Genomic DNA, 20,365 nt, shown 5'->3' with positions numbered 1-20,365 from the left:
GGACATGCCACGTGGATTGGCAGTCATGCAGTCAGATGGTTTTAGATGATTTGGGAGGCAGAGCTGCCATCACACCATACAGATGTGTTTGAATGCAGGAGAAGCCGCCACTGCAGAAATGCTTGAGGGCTGAAAAGCATGTTCTCCACAAAAGAAATAGGGCTGTTTGTCTTTCTTCTGAATGGAGAAAAGCCACCCTCTTTGCCACAATGGTTTCCCTGTCAGTCTGTCGGGCCTGTGGTGTCCATGCACAGAGCATGTCAGCATTGTCTAGGTTTCAGGGGGCTTGGTGAACTGAAGACATGCTCGGTGTCCTGTGTCACATGGGAATAGAGCACATTTCCCCCATGGATATTAATCACAGACCACTCAGTGATCTGGGGGCTTCCCCACAACCATAGCACTCAGCCCATCTCTCACCCTCCCTTATCTAGCACACGTAGCAGAAGCCATGTGTCACAGATCAGCACCTTCGAGGGAAAGCTCTGCCTTGGGAATCCCAAAGACGTTTACTTCTCCTGGAAGACCCTCCTGAAGTCAGCCCTGGCGTGGCTGCTCCAGGGGCCAGACCCCAGCTCTTGTTTGTCCTTGGCTGCCCCAGCTATCGGTAGTATCCCTTGCCTCGGGGAGCTCCATCTGTTCAGTTCCTGAGAAGCAGGGTGTTTTCCTCTTCAAGCGTTGGGAAGGGGATGGGGAGCAGAGTGCCCATGTTTCGTGGCACAGCAGACACTTCAGCTCAAAAGGAATTGTCTTTGTTTTGTCCCTGTAGTTCCTTCTGTCCTCCTTGGACCCCTGCTTCTTAGGGGGTCCCTCACAGCCTCCCCAGTTCTCCATGGGCACAGTCAGCCATACTCACAACAAAACTGGTAGAAAACTACAGCATTAGCTCCAGGACTGACATTCACCCAGGCGGATGAAACATAAAGTTACGTGGGGAATCAGCAAGCAGGTTTTGTGCAGTATCTGTCAACCCTAGGACAGGGAGCAGTACCTGCCATCCCCTAGGACATGCTGGAGTCCTACTTATTTATGGCTACTATTTCCAGCAAAGTACAAGAGCTCCAGGCTCAAATTCAGCCCCCAGTCTCTTTGGTCACACCATGCCCTGATTCTGTGGCAAGGTGCTCTGCTCACTGGGGTGCTGGCCAGGGATAGCTGAGGTTTCCAGAGGACAGTAGGAGCAGATGTGCTCTGAAGAAGCTGCGGGCAGCATGAGTAGACAGGATCAAAGGAAGTCCAGGTCCTGCCCCCAAGCAGGACCTCACAGAAGGAGGAGCAGAGGGGGCAATAAGAATAGGGTTGCAGGGGGTGGTGGTCTTTTCTCATAAGGCATCAGAGACTTTTTTAAAAGCACTTTCATGTCATGCTCACATCAGTCTGGATCTGGTTTCCATGAGACTCAGTGAGACCCAACAGGCCCTGTCCTGTGGTGAAGAATCCAGGCACTGGGGGGCGCGGGGCATGGTCCTGTCAGCCAGAGTTACGCAGAGTCTCTGTCAGATCATAGGGAGGATGGCAGACATTTAACGCCAGTGCCAAACCAGTGCCAAACCTGCAGAGACATGTTTTTCAGCTGCTGCCTAATGCCTGCATCCTCCTTCCCCTTCCTCTCCCTCTTCTCCCTGCCCCGTTGGACCAAGCCACACTGAAGAGCCAACGTGGAGCTGGGCTTCTTATGTCAATGGGGACGTCAATTTATAGGGCCTCCTCCCCCAGACCTACTGTTTTGTCTGATACCCTGTTTCTGCCCCTCATTTCACATCATCCTGGGCTGTCTGCTTTCTCTTTCCCATCTCAGAGTGCTAAAGACATGGGGAAAGCTGAGTGCTTATGACCCAATGAGCCCCAGTGTCACAGAAAGAGCACAGAAGAAAAACTGGACCTGGTGGTGGCCAAAAGGAACAACTGAGAGCCAGGAATCCTGGGCTCTGTCCTCAGCTCTGCCACAAGTCACTGTACGCCCCAGTCTACCAAACTATAAAGCAGGCATCAATCTGGACTCCCCTCTGAAAAGCCATGAACTTGGGTTTATTTATGTGCTAAATGCATTCAGATTGCTTTTCCCAAAAGACTAACATCAGGTTTTAATAAGGGACTGATCAGTACAAGCAGGTTAGGGTGAGTGCCCTTCCCAGACCTAAGCCAGGGAGTATGGGCATGTGGGTATTGCAGAAGGAGCTTGTGCAGGCTTAAAGCTCTGCCTGGGTCTCTCAGGAACCATTACTTCATTAGGATGACTGTAACTGGCTCATTTATCCAGCTCAAAGAGCTGCTTGCTCATAGGGCAGCTGCCCAATTTTCAGCCTTACATTAGCAATTTGTTTTTATTAGTTCAGTATTTTACTGGATAACATGGACCTTCCTTGAGTGAGCCACAATCTTCCCTTGCCAGAACCAGAAAGTAATAAATGCGTTATTCTGCAGGGACAGATATAATTTAGCTGTGGTGTTTGCTGATAGGGAGCCAAGAGAAACACCGTGTTACGAAGCAGACGCTTGTAGTGACACAGTGGATCCCAGTCCAGGGGATCCATAAAGAGAGCTCCATTCCTGCCCTGTTGCCTACATGGCACTTTGGGCTCCCCACAGCGTGTGTTGCCACCTCCAGATGACTCATGTTGGCACCTGAGACCAGGGAACATGAGTTCCCATGGCACTACACGCCAGCACTGAAACAGGTGAGGTGAGCAAAGCCAGTTCCAGTGAGTCAGTGGCTCACAGCTGGGCAAAGGGGAGAGGATGGAGGGGACTTTTGTAAATCACATTCAGAGTCTTGTCAGGCAGAGGGGAGAAGTGTGGGGCCATCAGGACCTGAGCTGCCTGCTTCGCAGGACTCAGTCTCAGGGCAGGGCGAACCTGGAACTTTCCTTCTGTGGACAATGCCTATGTGGCAAATGACCTGGTAGCCTCAAGTGAAGCAAAATATGAATTTTCACAATTTCCCTGGAAGAACAATTACTGGGAATTTTGAAATGATTGTGCTCAAATGTTTCATATGGATAAAATTAAAGGTTTTTGTTTTAACTTCATTGTTTTGGTTATCTTACATTATATTACTCTATTCTTTTAAAAACTAAACATTTCTTCTATGAATGGCCTATGTCTTAATCTCAAGGAAAAAGAGTTTAAAGCTTTTATGTGCCCATGGAAGATGGATCATTGTAAATACGCTTTTATTTGTTGCTTTAGTTTCTTTTGTTAAATGTAGAGTCAGAAAGCGTGGGTTCATCTTAAATCCAAGGTGTCTTACATTTGAAGGAACAGGTTATATTCAGACTAATAAAACAGCAGCAAAGTGCTTGGAACTTATTCAAACAAAACAACCGGCGCATTCTTTGCTTTTTTTTTGGTGCAAATGTCAGTGCAATCAATACATTCCTGCCAAATGTTTGGATTTCATTGGATGAACATTTTCCAATGGAAAAAACAGCCCAGCTGAATGTTTTCAACCAGCTCCAGAGCTCAGGCATAGTACTGAGCACACTCCATGTTCAGTGGTCCCAGGTTCAGGGGCAGTCAGCAAGAAGCTGGCAGGGGCACCTAGGCTGTGGGTCCTTTAGGTGCATCCTGCTCCTGACACGGGCACATGTGAAGGGAGCTGCTCTGCCACAGCCCTTGGACAGCCTGGAACAGGTGACCTCAGCCACAGGCTCTTTGCTGTCTCACCTCCATGGAACTGGTAGCAATTTATTCTGAGGAAGCTGCAGTCTTGGGGATTGGCACTAACACTGCATTGTACTAGTGGGCAAGGGTCCTGTCAAGCTGCATGCTTTTACAAGGTGAGCTTACCAGGTCTTTTCTGAGCAAGCACTGCTGCATTTCCCTATAGCCCATCCCCACATGCTCAGATAGGGGTTTCCAAAGCAGCCACGAAGGCCCCGATCCTGCAGTGAGTCAACAGGGATTGAACCCTTTGCCCACACAGAGCCCTGCTGACACAAGTGGGATTTGCAGGAATGCAAAGACCTGCCCCCTCGAGCCCATGGCAAGGGGAAGGGCTGATACTGAGTGTCCAACCTGAGTCAGCCTGGACCTGATTTTCATAGGTGCTGAGCACCCATGGTTCTCATCAGGTCCCAGACTCGATGCTCTTCTGAGGTCCCTTCCAGCCCTAATGTCTATGTCTATGACCCATCACTTCTTTAGTTAGGCCCTGTAGCCATGGCTCTCACAAGCAGCAGCATCCTGGTGCTTTCTTGGCATTTCCTCAGACTCCTTGGGTATAACTGCACCCAGCAGGAGAGGTGGCAGAGGGAGGGCCATAAGACAACACAGCCTGCATGCAGGTGAAGGTTGCTGATGCTGAAGCCATTTGCAGATGAGCCTCTTCTGCCATGTGCTCCCCACACACAATAGCCCCACGCACTGCCAGTCACTTCTGGGGCTTTCAGGAGGATTTGGGCACTGCACAGGAAGGAAATGTGAGGAAGCAGGACTGACAGCCAGAGGACACTTAATGCTCCTCCACCCTCTGACATCCACTCCTCTGCGGCTATGGATAATCACCCACCAGCCTATGCCACCGCTTCCCTGTCACTGAAATGGCACTGAGCATACTCACTGCAGAGAGCTTTCTCAAGGCCTTTGTGATGATCCAGACCCACAAAAGACCATAACAAAACAGTGGCATCAATCAGTTGTATTGGTTCAAGCCCTGTATTTCTTCCTCAGGTAAAAACCCTATCAACTTCACTGGACTTGCAGCTTGTTACAACCTCCTTCCTGATCTGGCCCTTGAAGAGACGGTCATTAATGAGGGGCTTGGTCTGGCCCCACTGACCTCAGTTGGCTCCGGCTCCGACTCTGAGCTATGGTATCCAGGGGCTTGAGCACATCCCACCTGCACAGGTGGTAAACCCTTAGCCCATGGTCCAAGCATGGACTGTGGGGTGGTAATCTGTGATTTGGATGACTTTTTCCTTTGATCCTGTCCATCCTAGCTGTCCTTCTACCCAGCGAGGTCTACAATCAGGAGAGGCTGAATCACTCAATTGATTCAAGGTTGCTGTGTGATTTCATTGCAGAGGTTTTGTGTTGTTTGGCAGGGCTGCATCTTATGGATGGGGGCTGGGACACCTTGCTTAGTGCGCAGACACAAGACAGCTTGGCTCCATGCATTACACCAGACGGCATGGCTGATCCCTGTGTGTGCTCTGCTCTGATTGCCTTCTCCGATTGCTGGGTGAGGAACTGCAGTGATGACCCAGAGCACTCCAGCCCATATTTCCTGGAATAATTTCTCAGAGGCTTTACTGTGACATTGCCTCACTGTATTTGCCTTGGCAAAAGCAAGGTAAGAAAGTCGTCCAGTCCTCGTGCTATATTCCAGCACGCTGGGCGGGCCTTTGCATTAGGCCCTGTCCTGGGCTGCTTGTTCTCTCTTTAAGTTCTGTTTGCATTAGAAACAGGCCTGAACTGTTATATCAAGATTTCAGCCATCAGGAGCTCAGGAGGGTCTAAGTCTAAGGCAGAAGGGCTTTTAGTTTGATATGTGCCTTGGCTAGGATCTCATTTATTTAAGCTTTGGAGGACATGTGATTTGTACCATGTCTGAGCTCCGTTTCAAGGAATGCCACTGAAACTCTCTGAGTAGGGATGTTTAGCCTGATTTTCCTCTGCCTTGGGCAGGTCTGAAGGAGGAACAGTGACACCTGAGCAAAACCAGGCTGGAGCAGGAGAGAATCAGGACCTTGCCTTGGTCTCAACCAGGAATGCTTGTTGGTGCAGCCTCTACTACCATGATGGGCTCCCACAGAGCATGTGGTCTTCAAGCTCCTGTGGAGTCACTCCCAAGCCTTTTGGTTCCTCCAGGTCATCTTTCCCCTCACCAGTACACCCTCATTAGTCATTGTCCCAGTCCTGGCCCTGAGCTTTCCTTGCCCTGGCCCACTCTGGTGAGTACAGCTAAGGCCTCGTTGTACAATATGCGGGCACTGCCTGCTCTTGGGGCTCAGGACAACCCCCTACTTCAGGCTCACTCAGGACAGTCTTCCTCTGTGGTTCTGTTCCCCACGCAGCGTGGATGCATGAGCGTCAAGCAGGCTGCACTCTGCGCAGGAGGTACATGGCTCTGTACACAAGTCACAACATTGTCTCCTACAGATTAATACCAGGGAGGGCAGATTCCGTACTTTAGCCCCAGTAGTGCTCAGGGAACTTGCCCATGAAGCTGGAGGCATCAAGTTCTCACCTAGAGAGGCTTTGAACCTTTATCTTTCCACTTTCCCAGAATAAGGCTCCAATCATCAGGTCACAAGTCAACATTAGCTCCTTTTGAGAGGGGTTTCCTTTAGGCAGCTAAGAGAGGGAGGTGAGGAGTGGGTGGAGCAAGCTCTCTAGTTACAAGGTGTGTGGCTCAATGAGCTGGTTGTTCCTCTAGAAGGAAGCAGGGCCTGAGTTATAGCCTGAACTCTTTCTTCAAATGAAGCCAGAGTGCCTCAGTTCACTGCACTCTGTCCATGTAATTCAGTGAATATTAAATACAAGTTGCAATAGGCCAGCTTCAAGAGGAGGGCTGGATAGGATCCTGGAGATGGGCTGACCTGTGGTGTGGTGGCTGGAGCACGGTAGTTGAGAAGTCAGAAATATGCAGGTTCACATTTCCTCTGGGCAAAGGCAATCTAGAGCCTCCTGCTCCCTTTGCATGAGCCCTAACCACTCAGCTACTGGGGCTAAACTATAGAGGTTGTTGCTACCTCCTCATTTTTCTAGGACTTACATTCAGATGGAGTGGAGTGTGCAGCCTTCTGGGCATGCTTAGTGCATGCACGTCTGCTCTGAAGGGGGAACAGAGGTGCAAGCAGTGCAGAAGTGCCAAAACCTCCATTTCTGTGGCTGGAAACCTGCCCCTGGGCATGTTAAGCGAAAGAGAATCCTGCCCTTGTTTCCATGAGGCGGCGATTCCAAAGCTTTACACACACATCCTCCGTGGGAGGAGGGGAAGGTTCACGTGTGCGAGGATTGAAGAATGATGTCTTAACCAGAGCCAAAGTGGTGGTCCGGTTACAGAACCCAGGCAGGAAGCAGGCGCTGGAAGGTAAGTTCAATGACTAGAAAACATGGACAGTGTTAAAACACAGATGGTTTTCTCAATGCACAGTGAATAAAAATATCTTAATTGGGACAAAAGGAACAGGCCCCAATTAGAATCCTCTGGGCTCATTTCTGCATCTAGTGGCGCTCTAACAAATGCCGTCACTTTTTCCTTTTGTTCTGTTGTGTCTCTCTCGGTGCAGCCTTTCTGATTTCTGGGGGCACTGGGTGCAAAGTACTTTCCTCTCTCAAGCAGTCCAGGTCTGAGGATCAAATGCTAATGATTATCTCCATATATGCTTTGCTTTCTTTATTGCTTGTTGCTGGCTTCCCAAACAGGGCTCTTTCCCGTTGTCAGGAAATTCTAGGCAGCGTTGGATTTCATCGCACAAGCAGCTCCTGTTTCTGGAGTGGGTTGTACAATCCTGCCAGGCAAAACTGGGTTAGAAATGGGCACACAGTACAACATTCAAAGCTGGACCCACTCTGGGGTTTCAAGCTTTCCAACTTGGGGGGCTGTCTGGATGAAGCATGAAGGCATCACGGTCTGTTGCAGGTCTCAAAGCACTTGTTTTACAAAGTCAGTTCAGTATCATTATTGTCATGGGCCAGGGGAGGAAACTAAGGTAGCTCAGGCTAACATTTCCTCAAATGCTTGCTGATGTTTAAGTCCAGGGGATCTGCCTTGAGAAATGGAAGGTGTCCTCAGTGTCAGTTTTGATCAGAGGGACTTATTACAAAGCCACAGTGAAGGCTCAGGCCAGGCTGGGAGGGTAACGGTGTCTTTCTAATAACTGTCTGTGCTACACATGCTAGAGCACGCTTACTCCATAGGCTGTTTTTGATGGTCTCTAACTCAGAGACCTTCATGCAGTCATCATCACAAGGCTGAAGGAGCATCTCATCCACCTGCTTTTGTTCCTAGATCACAGAGAAGTAAGGCTGGAAGGGACCTCAAGAGATCATCTAGTCCAGTGGTCACCAACCGGTCTATCAGGGAGACCCTGACAGTCAATCTCTGATGGACTGTCAGAGGCTCCACGACTGGCAGTGGTGGGACACATGTGGGGAGCAGTTGGGATGCGGTGCGGGAGTAGTAGGACGCACGAGTAGTAGGACGCATGTGGCTGGGCTGGAGCACGCCCCCTGCCACCAGGGCCTGGCTGGGTAAGTGGGACAATCCCCCTCTGCTCCCGCTGCCACCATGTGAGTGGAGCCCCAGCCAGGCTGGGTCAGGGGAGGGTCAGAGCCCCGGCGGCTCATCCAGGTGTGCAGGGGGGCTTCCACAGCTGCACGCATCCTGGTGGAGGCCCGGGGGGGCGGGGGCACATGACCCCCCAGTCTGTGCATGGGGCAAGGCAGCTGCTGCTGCAAGCTGGGCTTTGTGACCCTCCCTGCAGAACTCAAGGGAGCTTGATGGGTTTGCGTTCACCAGGGGAGCAACACATAAGCACAAAGGGCAAGAACACCCTGACAAGAGACTGGACACAATACAGAGGTGAGGGGACCCAGAGCCACCCCATGGAAGTCATCAGTGCCCCTGCTCTCACCTGCTCTGGATTTGCCTCCACACACACAGAAAATTAGACAAATCAGGACCAAAACAGCCCAAGAAGGCAAGGCACAGTATATAAGCATGAATATTAAGAAGCAGATTGATATATCAATGTGCAGGACTGGGAGCCTGATGTTCTTGAGCAGTCCCAGCTATGCAGTGCTCTGATAGACCGGCTGAGCTGATGCCAGGTTATTGACCATGTACTTCCCCATCCTAAGACCTGCTTCTGGGGCTCTGCATTCCTCCAGACACAAGGTCACAGCCCGTACCTTCCACAGACTGATTATTCTTTCCATGCACCATGACCTCAGGTAGACTACACATCCTGCTAGCCAGAGCCCCTGCTCCACACTGTCCAGGCCTTAGGCATGGCTCCGCACTCCAGCGCAGCCCTGGAGATACAACCAGGTGGATTCGTCCCCAGGAAAAGAGTCTGGCCACTTTCCAAGGACCAGGGAGCCTTGGCTCCCTTGGCAGAGAGCAGGGGAAAGAGACAGGCTTTTCAAAAGTGCCTTGTTTGAGCTTGTACTGGAGACTTGGCAACTCCAGTGACCTGCAATAACCATAGCAACAAGTGACTAAATAATGACAATTAGCTGGAATAGCAGCAGGCACAAAGCCAAGGCAAACAGCATAAAATTACCTGCTATTTCTCATCTCCAGCCTTCACACTTCAGCTCCCCCCAAACAACCCATTTTTTTCAATTAGAATTAATTGCTCATTACCAAAAATTACACTATTAATACTAAACATGAGACTACTTGCAAGGAGCCCCTTCCAAAGGGAGCCAGAGCCAAGCCAAACAACACCCCCGGGTCTTCAGACATGGCCTAATTTGCCTTGTAACCCGCAGCACCCAAAGGCACAGACATGCGCCGCTGGGAGATGCTGTCATTGCCCCCAGTGAGGGTGGAAGGCAGGGAGAGGCGCTTGTTGCTCCTGGAGTGGAAAGGAGGCTGTGAGGGCTGAGCTGGGCCCTGCTGGAGTGAATGGGATGGTGCTGGGGGGTGTCTTCACCTTTGCATCCTCACAGGGTCTCCTGGCAGCAGAACAGGTGCAGACAGGATTTGACTAAGCGGGAGGAGGACCTGGACTGATGGCGATAGAAGGCTGGGCTGGGACGTGCTGGCCCCCATGGAGCAAAGGATTCCTCCCTCCTCCTTCACACCCAGCCCCAGCGCAGCTGAATGAGTCCCAGCGCAGTGGAGATACGGGCAACAACCCTACAGGGGAACTAAGAAATGTTAATGAGGAAAAAGCACAACCTGAAATAGGAGTGGGGAATTTCACATGAAACTGTTTTTACCTTTTCTTCCTTCTTTACTCATCCAGGGCAGAGGAGGAGGAGGAAAGTGACACCTGAGCGCCATTAGTGCAAAGGGAAAATGTTTAGTGTCCCAGGTCAAATTAGTCAAATGGGCTCCAAATCTATTTGAATCATTCAAGAATCATATGTGGCCCTGCTACCAGCAAGTATCCTCCAGCCCAGCCTGGGGCTTCAGACACTTCCAAATCCTTTGGCAGACGTCTTACGTGCTGTCAGTGCAAGGGGGTGAGCAGGACTCCCTCGCTACTGGAGGGACATGGAAGCCCCCTGTCATCACTGGGGCGGGTTCCCAATTCCTGTGGCTGTAGCTGGGGTTTCCACAGGCAGAGGCAGCTCCAGGTGGTTTCCTTTCTGCCCAGAGGATAGAAGCTGTCGTAAGGCTCTCTTCTCCAGACGTGGGAAACTGCTATATGCTTTACTTTTCTCCAGGCTGCAGTTGAACTGGGAAGCAGGGGGCCACAGTGCTTCCCTGAAGCATCCTGCAGTAGCAGTGACCCAATGCAGGGGTGTATTGCTTTCCCTAGGCTGCCAAGATCCTCAGTGCTGAGGCTGTAGAAATGATCAAACGTAGGTATAACCTTTCTCCCTAGAGCCCACAAAGCACCCATGAAATGCAGCCACTTCTGGGGTGCAGAGCTACAGAACACTGGCATGCAACACAGGGGTAGGGAGGGCCAAAGTCTCACACTAAGCTCCTGTCCAGGGACAGAGCCAGGGCACTAGTTGAATGGTGGGGAATGGCTTTGGCATCCTGAGCAAAAATCAGAAAATACTTAAGCTCCTGCTATGTCAGTTCAGGTGCCCCGCAGAAGAGCAGTGACATGCCAGCAAGCACATGAAAGCTGTAAGCACCCAGGAGCTAGCCTCTCAATGCAACTGTCTTTGTTTCCTTCTGGAAGAGCATGTATGGGCCATAGACAAATCAATTCAGTTCAACCTGCTTGGTTCAGTAAGTGACACTGTAATAAGCCTGAATGACTCCCACTGGATTCACAGGGTGATACAGCCATGGCAGCATGCAGCTCAGACTAGAATGGAGCAGGCTGGATTATAGCACCATGTCCCATAGGGCAGTTCAGATTTGGATCAGCAAGTGAGGGGCACATCTGAGGCTCATGAAAGATTGGGCTTTAATGTGATTATATAAACCTCAGAAGACATGACTGATCTTGTAGAGGACCCTGAATTAAGGCAACCTCAGACCCCAACTTACAGGCCTTTGTCGTCCTGGCCTTTGTGCTGATACACAGTTTAATGCAAGGCTTGTTTCTGATCATAAAGCCAAATATTTTTCCTGTGTTACAGGACTACACCAGGCATGGACAGGCCTTGTCTAAATAGCTGCTTTATAAGACTTGGAAAGGATAGTTCATCTTATCTTTCTGACTCCAAAAACAACAGTTTTGTGCAGACAAAATGACGGTCTCCCTCCAATTCGGAAATTAAATCTGGGTAGATCAATATCCGTGGAATTAATTAAGTAAAGAAACAAGCCATCTGTTCGCCTGGCTGAGGTGTGTCTGCTTCCCTACAGGCGCCTCTGTCAGTGTCTGAAGCCTGCTCTGTATTTTGTCTGCCATCGATGGATGAGTAAGATTGTGCAGATAGGATCCTGCTGTGAAGGCTGGTGCCAAGGCAGTTTTATAATTATGAAAAGTCTCTCTTTCCTCACTGTTCCCTTTAATGATAGCTCAAAACCTGAAACAGAACCTCCTGCAAGAACTGCTGCTGTTGTCTTTTCTTGGGCGATCAGATTTGCTTGTGGGGGCTGCTCATAGAGCTGCTGAACATGTGTTGCTCTGTTACCATAGGACAGCACATGCTGCTCAACGCCACATAAGCGTGACAGCATGGGCCACAGGGTAGGCTACACCAGTCTGCCTGGGAGCTCAGTCTTTACCCAGGTTACTAGCCCGCACTGAAGTCTGTCCTAGAGCAGCATGGCTGTGATTTGATGCCCTTAGGGTGTGCCATGTAGTGGACTGAGCTCCCAGGCTGGGAAGTTGGAAGTCCTGCGTTCAAATGTTGCCTCTTGATTTACCCTATGACCTGAAGAGTCACATACCCCGGAGAGGTAGAAAGGCAGCTCATTCTTTATACGGGACTAGTCCCCAGAGCTCTTTGAGATCCAGGTGCTGGGCAAGACGTTGCCCAAGGAGCAGGTAAGTACATACCTGCAGATCACAGGGAGGGGAATCCAGAGCAATGCTTATGCCGATTCTTCTTTCAGGGTCTAGGAGGCTGAAAAACTGCAGAGTGGTTATGGTTACCCACATTCACTTTTCTTTGATACCATCCATCAAGCCACCCATGATCCTGCTGTGAGAGTGGAAGAAGAGAAGCCCCTTCCTAGCCCATTGCGCGCAGTCAAGCTTTTTACTCTCAGAGCAGGGCAAGACAGTAGGATGGCTGACAAGCCTAGTTCCACCAGCATCTAAAACAGGTTTGTATTGGTCATTGCAACAGCAGAACTAGGGGAGGGGTGGGAGGTGGTGAAATACTAGCTTGCCAAAAGCTACAGGAACAGCATTGCAATGTCGAACTTACAGGTCCCCTGCTGCCTACTTGAATGCAGAGCCCCATGCCGGGTTGTCAGGCCCCCTGACCCACACAAACAGTGAGGCACTGACAAATGGGGCTGTCTAAAGGAGCACACCGAGTCACCCAAATAGGAAACACCAAGGAGAGGAGCAGGGCCCATGTCCACCCCTCAACAGGCCCCTTTGCTTGGGATTCCCACCTGGCCCAAGCCCTGGCAGAAAATAAATGTAGGTACTGAGGGGATTTAGGTGCCTCTGGGGTTAGGGAAGGGTTGGAGAATCCCAAATGTGACTGAGACACCTAGGGTGCCTGTAGATGTGCAGCGATGCTGCTCCGACACACTGTTGGAGCAGACTCGATTAATTGTCAAACAAGCTTTAAAGGACCCCCACCATTTTGAAGTGTAGGACACTAAATACATGCTGCGGGAGCTTTAGGGTGGCTCTTAGGGCCACTAATTTACACAGCCTTCCCTCTACCCGTGGTGCACATGTAAGGATGCCCCTAAAGTAGAGGTAGGCTGCTCAGGCCTCCTTGAGGATTGAGCCAGGGAAACATGGCCAGTCTTGCCACATTTAAACTACTGACAATCTGTGATTATGACAAGATCATCTGCTGCCACCTTGTCCTTACTCCCAAAATAAGGCAGGATCACTCCCTTCCCACTGCTTTATCAGATCTTTCTTTAGCGGCCTCATACCATGGGCTCTCCATGACTTCCCAGGGGAAGGTTATTCCACAGTCCACAGCTGTCACCTGTAGGATCAGGTCTTAGATTATCCTTGTCCTCATTTCACCCCAGGGAGTCAGATCCATGGAGAGCACAGCTTCCACCTGGATAATCTGTCAGGGCACCAAATGCATCAGCTTTGCCTCCCTCTCCCTGTGGCTTTATGAGCAGGAACAAAGTCATGCTGCATCTCAGAAGCTTTCTAGTAAGGTTCAGTGAACTCTTAAGCGAGTTGGATTTGCCAATTCTAAGCTATTGTAATGAACCAGCTTTAGTAGCTATTGCTGTCACAGCTCTCAACCAGAAGCTTCAGCATTACCGTTTCAGGGAATCAGCAAGGAATCAATTATCTTGGTGGGCAACTTCCACACTACACTCCCTATGGTTATTTTATAGAGCCATGGCTAAAATCTGGTTGCATTCACTTTGCTGAAGTTAATTTGAAGTGATTTCTTGGAAGCCATTTGGGGACCTCAGGATTTACCCTGCTGCTCTTAATTATTTTATAAGCAGTGCCCTTAAATTTTGACTCTGGTAGACTTACCGTAGGATGCCTAGACATGTGCTCCAATGCATTTTCATTAAAATATGTCAGCAGACTTGATCAGCTCGAATCAGATTAAAGTACCCCTGCTGCCATTTTGAAATGTGGCATGCTGAATACACAAGATGCTGTGGCCTTTTAATTACAGAGGCTCCCAAGACCAAATTTAATTAGCATGTGCCCTCCCCACTCCCACCCTGGAGCATGTGTATAGGCACTGCCTTCACCCAAACACTTGACAGTCCAAACAGGGAAGAAACAGTTCACATATGTGAATCCCGCCTGCAGAACTCCCTGGCCATGGAGGATAGGACAACAGCATGGATAATGAAACTACCTGGGTACAGGTAGTTGGGCCCAGGACACTTGGCTGCAGGAGATAAAGCAAAGGACTTCCCTGGCTATTCCATGGCATGTGCTACAAGTGCCATGGGCAGCTTCTGTGTGCTGCACACGGCAGATGAGGGAGCAAGTGGGGAGCAGCTGCAGAACAGCAGACTGGGCAAGGGAAAGGGAACTGGAGGGAACAGGGATTAAGGGTTGGCATGCCTAACAAAAAGGTTGGCCTCCACCAAGCTACTCCATTCCTTCCTCTGGCCCAGCCAGCACCAGCTGGAGTCAGAGATAGGCCCCAGGAGTGAAGGGACCTTGGACTATTCTGCTCTTGAGGGATTGCCCATCCAGTGCTAGAAATGAACCTGGTATTGCCACGCAACAGGCCAGGCCCCTAGGCTAGCCCCACCACCCTGGGCAAAGCACGCTTGAACTGGTCAAACTCCAGGGCTGTTTTCAAGCCAAGTTAGCTAAATTGCTATACTAACCAGTACAAACCCTCTTACTTAGATGTAGGAGTAGGTTGTACTGAATCAGTTTTTTTGCTGGCTTCAGGACAGCTGAGGTGAGCTGCTCTCATACCACAGTTAATGTCTAGGCAAAGTCTTGACCCACATAACTGTATCAGTGTTTAAACCAATTTTTTGATGTGGACAAGTCCTAAAGTGCCTGTACACAAGGAAATGGCCGCCCACATCTGCAGTGACCTGCCCAAAGAAACAAGGACACTCCAGCACTCCCATCTGCCCAGGCCTTGGTCCTGCTTGCTTTTTCACTCCAAGCTCCTCTTTCCTTCCCAGTCCTCATGCAGGGCTCCAGAGAGGTCTTCCCTTTGATTTCATGGTCCTGCACCAGTGCCAGCCAAGGTGTGGGGAACAGGGCAAAGGCTTCTGTGGGGGAATGCAGGCAGGACACCAAGGACAGTTACTGGAAGACACTGCTGCTAGGGTTTCCACCTGAGCTATGCTAAGAAGTCCAGCCAGCTTCCTGCCCCAGTCCTGCCCCATGGCCCAGGCTCAGAGCTGGAGGACCCAGACCAAGCCCCCCAGTGCATAAAATCCCTTACAGATGTCTCAGCAGACATTGGCCTGCAGGCCCTAGTGGCCAGAACAATCGTGGGGAAAATGTCAGCCTTACAGTCTCCAAGGGTGGAACTGCAGCTTTTCCCCTTGTGTGTTCAAGTTAGACCATAGGGCATGAATCTGATCTCAGAATCTACAATAGCTATGAACCATAATGGATCTGTTTGCAGGTTGCAATTTGTACTTCTGAGAGAGAATCTGGGGTGGAAGGTGGCTAGCTTACAGATATAAAACAGCATAGATTTGCACCTTACACACTAACCAAGGTGTGTGCAAGTAAAAGCACAAACTCTCATGAGCTGAAGTTCACTTCACATTATAAATATGACAGAGACCATCTTGCTATCTCAGGCAAAGGCAGGCTCAGCAAGGCAGGCAGACTAACTTTATTCATGATTCCACTATATTTCACTTCTGTAATCACTTCCTGGCGTCCTAGCTGTAGAGACGACAGCACTGGCCCAGCTCGCATGCAAGCCATGGCAGGCTGGAAGGCTAGTGAGTAGTGCAGCCTGCTAGTATTCAAGATATTTGGGTTCAGCTCCTGGCTCAACCACAGACTCTCCCATGTCCTTGGCAAGTGACTTATTCTACCCTGTGGCTCAGCTGTCTGTATGAGAAGTGGGGACAAAGCTTAAAAGTTTACAGCATCCTGGGGAGGGAGGAAAGTAAACTCCAATGATACCTGAAGAGCTAATAAAGCAAGGATGGAGATGAGGAAACCAAATACCTGAAGGGTAGTTGCAGAGAAGATGCATATGGCCCTTTTTCTGTGGCAAGCTGCTGGAGGGGAAATTTAGGTCGGAGATTAGGAGGAATTTTCCGACTGTGACAGTGAGCGAGTGGTCAGACATTGGAACGGGATACCTAGAGATTGTGAAATTCCCATCCTTGGAAGTTAAGCTAGACAGGCAGTTGGCTGGGATGATTTATTCAGGGATAATCCTATTTTAGGCAAGATGCTAAACTAGATGACCTTGTGAGATCCCTTCCAGCCCCGTTTTCGTATGTTCCTAATAACTGGGAGGTAGGCAAAGGCCACAGAAATCTCTAGACGGACGCTGACTTGTGCAAGAGGGGTCTGCCTGAAAGGACAAACTCTTGGGGAAGTGTTCTGTTGCCAGGAAATTACATTTTATGGATTGTTCCTTTAACTCTGAGGGGCAGCGAGAGAGTGACAGCTGTGGTGAACAGGGACGCAAACCTACTTGGGCTGGTTAGAGCTGCCAGAGCTCAGCACAGCTTTCGCTCTCCCCCAAACCAGAGGCACGTCCCATTTGGGTAGCCTCTTTTTTACTGAAAGCCGGGTCTGGGGGCAGTTGGTCCTAGTGCTCTATGGATTGCTTACAGCCATGTTCTCTCCCTGCCTGTGCCTGGATGCAACAAGTGGAGAAACAGCATTTAATTCACCAAAACACCCATCCCAGGGCTTAGCTGGCCCCAGCCCTGTGCCGTCAGTGGAAGCTGCGAGGCGCTGCCCTCACCCCAGTCTGCACCTGTGCTCCTCACCCTGCCCCACAGCCAGTTCCAATGTCCTGAACAAAAGCTATTGAAATCAAAACCAGTTTATCACGCCAGCCTCTCTGCACTCCCACTGACTAGCTGCCTATGAGAGGCTGCCACAGCAACAGGGGGGCAGCAACTGCTCATCCTGAGCAAGAGCAAGTGGGGGAGCAGACCAGAGAGCTGTCATGCTGGAAGATGCTGTTCCTGGGCTTAGCTCCGGGACATGCCAGCACTGGAGCAGAGGCAGCAAGATCTGCTATCAAGCAGTCTTTGCCACTCATAGTAGCCAGGGAAAGCCCCAGGAGCCAGGTTAGGGCCTGTATATAGAACATGGTCTTTCAAAAAAAAAAAAAAAAAATCACAGCTTACCGGCCTTGGGATTATTTCCTGTTAACAAGAATCAAGCTAACGCCATTATTAAGCACATCTGAATGCAAGGCACCAGGGCAAATTCCTTACTGCTGTGTCAGAATACGGTCCATTTTATTCATCCAGTCCTACAGTGTTCACACCCACCAGCTCCTGGAAATGCATTTGTCGCTCTCACAAGAAAGGGCATGCCCAGTCTCAGCTTGCCCACTTGTCACTATAGGCATCATAGATTTCATGGATTTCTAGGGTCAGAAGGGACCTATTAGAGTGACCACTGAATCCGACCCCCTGCTCTAGGGAGGAAAGAGCGCTGGGGTTAAATAACCCCAGCCAGGTGCTTGTCTAATCTCCTTTTGAACACCTCCAAATAAGGGGAAAGCACCACCTCCCTTGGAAGCGTATTCCATATTTTGGCAACCCTCAACGTAAAGAATTTTTTCCTGATGTCTAATCTAGATCTACTCTCCTTCAGTTTATGGCCATTGTTTCTAGTAACCCCGAGGGTAACGCCCTGGTAAACAGAGTATTTCCTGTTCCCTGTCCCCCCCCCGATGAGTTTGTAGACAGCCACAAGATCACCTCTCAGCCTTCTCCTGCGGATGCTGAAGAGATACTGGTCCCTCAAGCTGTCCTCATAGGATCTTACCCACAGGCCCTCAACCACACGAGTAGCCCCCGTCTGAACCCTCTTCAGGTTATGGTATGAAGGCAGCCCATCTTGCATTGACTTTTAACAGTGTGTCAACAAATGGCCAAAAACAGAGCGCTACTACATCCCAGTCAAGCTGGTACCAAGGGCAAACTAAAGAGAGAGAACATGTCTACCATTTTTCTAAATTCCAGTTTTCCAACTAGCTTTGTTGCAGTGCTCTGTGGGCCCAGTGGGGCAGGCAGCAGACTCCTGCAAAGAATCAGAGGAATACAGGATCGCTCCTGTCTAAACCATCTCACCCACACGTGTCTGACCTGCTTTTATAAACTTCCAAGGGTGGCGATTGCACAGCCAGTCTAGGCAATCTTCTTCAATGCTGAACTTCTCTCACAAGGAGAGAGCTCTTCTTAATCTCCAACCTAAACTTCTCTTGTTTCAATTTAAGATCATTGCTCCTTGCCCTGTCCTCTGCAGCCTGAAAAAAAAAATACTCTATTACCTTAATATTAATACTTTATAACTACTCTTCATACCTCCAGCTCCTTTTCTGCAGTGCTGCAGCCCAACCAATCATTCCCCAGTCAATAGTTGTGCATGTAATCGTTCCATCCTAAATTCAGGATTTTGCACTTGTCCTTATTAAAATGTTTCCTTTTAAAATTTTGAACTGTTTTATTCCAAATCCTAATCCTACCATCCACTGTATCTGCAACTTCACCTGGTTTGGTGTTACCTGCAAATTTGCTAAGGGTAAACTTAATCCCATCCTAGAAACTATTAATGATAATATAATACGGTACCAGATCCAAGACAGACTTCTGGGGAACTCCCACCTGATGCCTCCTCCCAAAGAGCCTTTGATGATTACTTTAAGATGGATATAAAACTGGTTAAATCATCATGCTCACAGTACTTTCATTTACACTGTATTTCTGTATGCTACTAGTGAGAAGAGCAAGGCATTCAAAACACTCTGTCACGACAAAGTCAAGGTAGGGGTTCATTTCACCACCGCCTAGGTTTGGTTTTGTATAGATGGGTTCAATCATAGTACTGAAGGCAGATTTTAGCATGCACTATAGAAGCAGTTTGATACTGCAGGAGTTCAGGTACACAAAGAAGGCAGAACAAGCTCCATCTCCTGCACAGACCAGCTTCAGCTTCCGGTATGTAATTTGTTTGCGGGTGGGGAGCAGAGCCCTGGACCATGGAGTTATGCCATCTGGCTGGGGGTCCTGAGCCCAAATAACAGCACATTCAAGATAAGCATCCATGTCTTAGAGTAGCCCAAGCTTGTAAAAGATGTATTTAGATCCAGGCCAAGAGAATATACTTTGAGGATCTGGGATAGTGACAGTATAACCAGACCCCCTCTCCCAATGTTCATGCGAAATACCTTCAAATCCAAGGGTTCACCATTTCACACCTAGCACAGCAGCTGATCACCAAGTCCCTCCACCAAACCCATGCCTACTCAGCCTTACCCATCACCCTTTACCCTTCTACCTAACCTTGGGCATTTCAGCAGAGAAATCCCATGAGCTCACCTTCATCCCAAATACGGCACAGCCAGAGAGCCCCTGACTGACCTCATCGCTGAATTGGTCACTGTGACAGGAGTATTTCTACTGGAGCCTTTCTATTGGTGGTTCCACCCTCCTGTTTCTGGACCAACCGCCTGCTTACTTTCCTGCCATATCTTGACCTTAATTGATTAATTGACTGATTAATTAGTGGGAGGCTGCCCACTTTATGCACCCCAGTGCCAGGGGGTGCTGTTTGCAGATCTTTTTCCACCCCTACACCGCAACCCAAGCCTCGCTCTGAGGCTTCCTGCTGCACCCCCCCCTCCCATTCTGGGGCCAATGCACCCCAAATGCTGCACCCTCTCTGGCACCAGGATTCCCACACTACTGCGGAGTCCCTGTGAGGCCTCCTCCAACCCCTAATAGCCTCACCTGGTCCTCCAGTCAAACAATAAACACAAAGCCCCTGGGCTATAACATAAAACTAAACCGTCCGGTCAAAACAACGTTTGATCCCTACCAGGAAATACTCCAACCCATGGCAGCAACCAGTGGATGCTCATGCAGTTGATCCTCTCCTCTCCCCTCCCCCGCCCTCTACTGGCCAAGCTCCCCACTCCTTGGCCACCAGAGGGGAACTGCCACAATTAAGTCAGTACATTCCACCCCTCCATCTTCACTACAGCTCATGCCTGGGAATAAAGCAGCCACAGTTGCCAACTGATATGAAATGCAGCAACCTGTCTGCTCAGCAATCTGTTGCTCTCCACATTGTCCAGCACCAGGCCCTGTAGGACTGGCCTTAGCTATCAGAGGTATCGTGTCCTCCTTCTGACAGCTACATAATAGTGCCATGATGAAACTCTCACTGCTAGAGAAGTCCAGAAGGTAGAACACTGAGAAGCTAAACTTGCATGAAAATTACCTCCATAACTAACTGAAAAAAGATCCCATCACTTTTCCTCTCTGGCTGATTCACGTTATTCCAGATTACTGCTGCAGTCATAGTTTCATAGTTGGTAGGATCAGAAGGGACCTGAGCAGATCATCAAGTCCGACCCCCTACAATGGCAGGAAAAAGTACTGGGGTCAAATGACCTCAGCAAGGTGTTCATCTAGCCTCCTCTTAAAGACCCCCAGGGTAGGAGCCAGCACCACTTC

The sequence above is a fragment of the Crocodylus porosus genome, unplaced genomic scaffold, assembly GCF_001723895.1.
Source record: "Crocodylus porosus isolate Cpor-Errol unplaced genomic scaffold, CroPor_comp1, whole genome shotgun sequence".
NCBI classification, from domain to species: domain Eukaryota; kingdom Metazoa; phylum Chordata; order Crocodylia; family Crocodylidae; genus Crocodylus; species Crocodylus porosus.
Note: the sequence above shows the minus strand (reverse complement) of the source record.